We start from the raw sequence: 5,964 nt of genomic DNA, 5'->3' as shown, positions 1-5,964 counted from the left end.
GTCAACTAGGTGTGGTGGCTCACGCCTGTAATCCAAGCACCTTGGAGGCCAAGGCGGGCGGATCACCTGAGGTCAGGAGTTCAAGACCAGCCTGACCAACATGGTGAAACTCTGTCTTTAAAAAAGAAAGAAAGAAAGAAAAAGTCACAGCCAGGCGCGATGGCTCACATCTGTAATCCCAGCACTTTGGGAGGCCGAGGCGGGTGGACCATCTGAGGTCGGGAGTTTGAGACCAGCCTGACCAACATGAAGGAACCCCATCTCTACTAAAAATACAAAAATCGGCTGGGCGTGGTGGAGCATGCCTGTAATTCCAGCTACTCAGGAGGCTGAGGCAGAATTGCTTGAACCCAGAGGTTGCAGTGAGCCGAGATCGCGCCATTGTACTCCAGCCAGGGTGACAGAGCAAGAATTCATCTCAAAAAAAAAAAAAAAAGAATTGGCCTTAGTCTGAAAACAGAGCTACCAGACCATGCTCTCTGTTTGTTCTTCTCAGCACCTCCAGCACTTTACCCATTGACCAGTGCCTGGTATAAGATCTTTGACCTGTTTCCATCTATTTTGTACATATCTATCCAAACCATGCTAGAAAGAAAAGAGCACATTGCAAATGTGGCAGGTCCTTAGACTAAGCTGAGGAAATGATGATACATTCAAGAGTTTTTCTAAGTTATATAGAATTATTATTAGGGAATTAGGGGCAATATGGCTTGGCTCTGTGTCCTAACTCAAATTACATCTCCAATTGTAATCCCCATGTGTCTAGGGATAAACTGGTAGGAGGTGATTGGATTATGGGGGTGATTTCCCCAAGCTGTCCCTGTAATAGTAAGGGAGTTTTCTAGTGAGATCTGATGGTTTAAAAGTGGCAGTTTTCTCTGTGCTCTCATCTCCTGCCACCGTGTAAGAAGTACCTTGCTTCCCCTTCACCTTCTGCCATGATTGTATGTTTCCTGAGGCCTCTCCAGCCATGCAGAACTGTAAGTCAATTAAACCTCTTTTGCTTGTAAATTACCCAGTCTCAGGTAGTTCTTTATAGATATGTGAAATTGGTCTAATACAGGGAGCAAATGGTGAGTGATTGCTAATGCATACAGTATTTTTTTTTTTTTTTAGATGGAGTCTCACTCTGTCACCCAGGCTGGAGTGCAGTGACATGATCTTGGCTCACTGCAACCTTCGCCTGCTGGATTCAAGTGATTCTTCCACCTTACTCTCCCAGGTAGCTGGGATTACAGGCACCCACCATCATACCAGGCTAATTTTTGTATTTTTGTAGAGATGGGCTTTCATTATATTGTGCAGGCTGGTCTTGAACTCCTGACCTTAGGTGATCCACCCACCTCGGCCTTTCAAAGTGCTGGGATTACAGGCATGAGCCACCGTGCCCAGCCTCAGTATGTCTTATTGTGGCGATAAAGATATTCTGGGGCCGGGCACAGTGGCTCATGCCTATAATCCCAACACTTTGGGAGGCCAAGGCAGGCAGATCATCTGAGGTCAGGAGTTTGAGACCAGCCTGGCCAACACGGTGAAACCCCATCTCTACCAAAAATACAAAAATTAGCTGGGCGTGGTGGTGGATGCCTGTAATCCCAGCTGCTCGAGAAGCTGAGGCAAGAGAATCACTTCAACTCAGGAGGTGGAGGTTGCAGTGAGCTGAGATTGCACCACTGCATTCCAGCCTGGGCAATGAGAGCAAAACTCCATCTCAAAAAAAAAAAAAAAAGGTCTAAAGTTGATTGTGGTGATGATTCTCAATTATTTGAATATATGAATCATTGAATGAACAAATTATATGGTATGTAAATTATATCTCAATAAAGCTGTAATTTAAAACAAAGAACAAAAACCAAGAAGGAGACAGAGTCAGAAGGACACAACTTTGATTTCCCAGTGGTTAAAAACCCTGCTTGACTTTGTGATGACTTCATTGTTGAGCATTGAAGACACAGATCTATAGCATACTCTTAATTACTACAAAATAATGACCACCTATATTTATGTACAGCCCTTAGAAACAAATGCTGAGACACTTGAATGATGTTTATGCAGTGTTTGAGAGAAAGAAAGAAATTAACATTTATTCAGTGCCTGCATTGAAAGTGTCAGGCATATTTTTTTTTTTTGAGATGGAGTTTCGCTCTTGTTACAAAGGCTGGAGTGCAATGGCGCGACCTCGGCTCACTGCAACCTCCGCCTCCTGGGTTCAGGCAATTCTCCTGCCTCAGCCTCCTGAGTAGCTGGGATTACAGGCACACACCACCATGCCCAGCTAATTTTTTGTATTTTTAGTAGAGATGGGGTTTCACCATGTTAACCAGGATGGTCTCGATCTCTTGACCTCGTGATGCACTCACCTCGGCCTCCCAAAGTGCTGGGATTACAGGTGTGAGCCACCACGCCTGGCCCGACATATATTTTTTATTTAATTCTTGCAAAATTGGAGAACGATCCAAGATGGCCGATCGCTAACAATCCGGCATTGCAGCTCTCAGGGAAGGCGCGGAGAATTAGAGGATGCCACACTTTCAGACAAATTCTGGTCGCCTACGGAGCAGAAGATCCCCCAGTGGAGGAAACACACAGGTGGCCAGCGCACAGCGGTTCCGCCGGCACCCTGGCATGGCAGCTCTTGGAGCAGAGTAAACAGGTTTGGAGGACCCGCACGGGTCCCCAGCAGGACACCAGAGCCCGGTGCAGCGGCTGTGACGGCACCTCAGCGCAGCAGCGCTCAGCGCAGAGTAAACGGGACCGGTTCCCCTTCTGACCGAGGTTTGGAGTCCTGGGAAGGCAGAGTCGCCTACTATGGACACAAGAAGGAAGCCAGACAGGAGAATCCTGGGCAGAAAAGCACCATCAGTTTTAACGCTGCTCCTCTGGCCCTGGGAACTAACAACCTGGACATCCACTCAAGAGACCTAATCTGAAAGTTGGTAATTTCAAAGACGAAAGGAGGATAAATTTACAATGACGGGAAGAAACCAGCGTAAAAAAGCTGAGAATACTCAAAGTCAGAACGCCTCTCCCTCTAAAGATGATCACAGTTCCACATCAACAATGGAACAAGGCTTTATGGAGAACGAGCGCATCCTGATGACAGAATCACTCTTCAAGGAATGGATAATAACAAACTTTGGTGAGTTAAAAGAACATGTTGTAGCCCAACGTAAAGAAACTAGGAACTTTGAAAAAAAGTTTGATGAAATTCTATTGAGAATAGACAACTTAGAGAGGAGTATGAGTGAATTAATGGAACTGAAGAATACAATACAGGAACTCCGAGAAGTATGCACAGGTTTAAACACTCGAATTGTTCAAGCAGAAGAAGGGATATCAGAGGTCAAAGTCCAACTTAATGAAATAAAACGTGAAGAAAAGATTAGAGAAAAAAGGATAAAAAGGAATGAGCAAAGTCTCCAAGAAATGTGGGACTATGTGAAAAGACCAAATTTACGTTTGATAGGTGTACCTGAATGCGACAGAGAGAATGAATCCCAGCTGGAAAATACCCTTCAGGATATTATTCAGGAAAATTTTCCTAAACTAGCAAAGCAGGTCAACATTCAACCCCAGATAATACAGAGAACACCACAAAGATATTCCTCAAGAAGAGCAACCCCAGGCACATAATCATTAGATTCACCAGGGTTGAAACGAAGGAGAAAATACTAAGGGCAGCCAGAGAGAGAGGTCAGGTTACCCACAAAGGCAAGCCTATCAGACTTACAGCAGATCTCTCAGCAGAAACTCTACAAGCCAGAAGAGAGTGGGGGCCAATATTCAACATCCTCAAAGAACAGAACCTTCAGCCCAGAATTTCATATCCAGCCAAACTAAGTTTCACAACTGAAGGAAAAATAAAATCTTTTATGAACAAGCAAGAACTCAGAGATTTTATTACCACCAGGCCTGCTTTACAAGAGCTTCTGAAAGAAGCATTACACACAGAAAGAAACAACCAGTATTAGCCTTTCTAAAAATACACCAAAAAGTAAAGAGCACCAACATAAAGAAGAATTTACACCAACGAATGGATAAAACAGCCAGTCAACATCAAATGGCAGTAACCCTAAATTTAAATTGACTAAATCCCCCAATCAAAAGACACAGCCAAAACCCAATAGCATGTTACATCCAGACCTGTTTCACATGCAAGGATACACAAAGACTCAAAACAAAGGGATGGAGAAAGATGTACCAACCAAATGGAGAGCAAAAATAAATAAATAAATAAAAAGCAGGAGTTGCAATTCTCGTATCGGATAGAATAGATTTTAAAGCAACAAAGATATAGTGGTAAAAGGATCAATGCAACAACAAGAGCTAACGATCCTAACACCCAGATAGGAGACTTAGATTCAATGAGACAGAAAATTAATAAGGATATCAAGGACTCGAACTCAGATTCGGAACAAGTAAACTTAATAAATATTTATAGAGCTCTCCACTTCAAATACACAAAATATACATTCTTGTCAATACCACATCACACCTACCCATAAGTTTAAATGAAACATTGATTCGCCATTATTAATACCCAATTTTTTTCAAAATAAAGCAATATTTCCATTTACTCTCCCTCTTTCTCTTCCTCTTTCTTCCTCTCCTTTACTTATTTTTTTTTTCTTTCCTTCTCTCAAAAAAAAAAAAGAAATCAACTTGTAAACCTCTAGATCCAGGTCGGCAATGTCTCTCTCATTGCTTGATTTCCTTCCTTCCCTTCCCTCCCTCCCTCCCTCCCTCCCTCCCCGCTTCCTCCCTTCCTTCCTTCCTTCATCCCTTCCTTCCTCCCTACCGTCCTTCTTCCTGCCCTTCCTGCTTTCCTCCCCGCCCCCCCCAAAAAAAAAATTCTTGCAAAATTCTGCAAAACAGGTATTATTATTCCTGTTTTAAGTTTTTTGTCTTTCGTATTATTCCTGTTTTATTTATTTTTATTTTATTATTGTTATTTTATTTTCTTTCTTTTTACTTTTTTTTTATTTTGAAAAAATATGGAATGCTTCACGAATTTGCGTGTCATCCTTGCACAGGGGCCATGCTAATCTTCTCTGTATCATTCTATTTTAGTATATGTGCTGCCGAAGCGAGCACTGTTGTTATTATTTTGAGACAGTCTCTCTCTGTTGCCCAGGCTGGAGTGCAGTGGGATGATCTCGATTCACTGCAACCTCCAGCTCCTGGGTTCAAGCAGTTCCCATGCCTCAGTCTCCCAAGTAGCTGGAACCAAAGGCCTGCACCACCAAACCTGGCTAATTTTATTTTCTATTTTTTGTAGAGATGGGATTTTGCCATGTGACCAGGCTGGTCTTGAACTCCTGGTGTCAAGTGATCCACCTACCTGCGCCTCCCAAAATGTTGGGATTACAGGCATGAGCCACCATGCCTAGGCTTATTCCTGTTTTAAAGCTGAGAAAACTAGTGCCTATAAAGTTGATGTGTTTTTCCAGGGTCACAAAGCAAGTGATAGTCTAGCTACAAATTCAGGTTGTCTGATTATAAGTTTAGTGTTTCTCCCACAATATCATAAAGGCACCATACAATTTGCTTAGCTGTCCTGTTTGGCTATCACTAACAACCTTACTATTTATCTTTTTTTTTTTTTTTTTTGAGACGGAGTTTCGCTCTTGTTACCCAGGCTGGAGTGCAATGGCGCAATCTCGGCTCACCGCAACCTCCGCCCCCTGGGTTCAGGCAATTCTCCTGCCTCAGCCTCCTGAGTAGCTGGGATTACAGGCACGCGCCACCATGCCCAGCTAATTTTTTGTAATTTTTAGTAGAGACGGGGTTTCACCATGTTGACCAGGATGGTCTCGATCTCTTGACCTCGTGATCCACCCGCCTCGGCCTCCCAAAGTGCTGGGATTACAGGCTTGAGCCACCGCGCCCGGCCCCTATTTATCTTTTTAATGTACATATTTTCTCTTTGTTAGTAGATTTTAAGCATTTTACTTGCAGAAACCT

General features: G+C 43.2%; 1 non-coding gene across 1 annotated transcript; it reads right to left on the bottom strand.

Moving 5' to 3' along the window:
• Window positions 1-4,988: 4,988 nt before the first annotated feature.
• Window positions 4,989-5,094, bottom strand: LOC118143342 (U6 spliceosomal RNA). Its single transcript, XR_004727569.1, has one exon. It is a non-coding gene; the product is annotated as a U6 spliceosomal RNA (small nuclear RNA).
• Window positions 5,095-5,964: the final 870 nt, after the last annotated feature.

The sequence above is a fragment of the Callithrix jacchus genome, chromosome 7, assembly GCF_049354715.1.
Source record: "Callithrix jacchus isolate 240 chromosome 7, calJac240_pri, whole genome shotgun sequence".
Classification (NCBI taxonomy): domain Eukaryota; kingdom Metazoa; phylum Chordata; class Mammalia; order Primates; family Cebidae; genus Callithrix; species Callithrix jacchus.
This window is presented reverse-complemented; position numbering and strand designations above follow the sequence as displayed.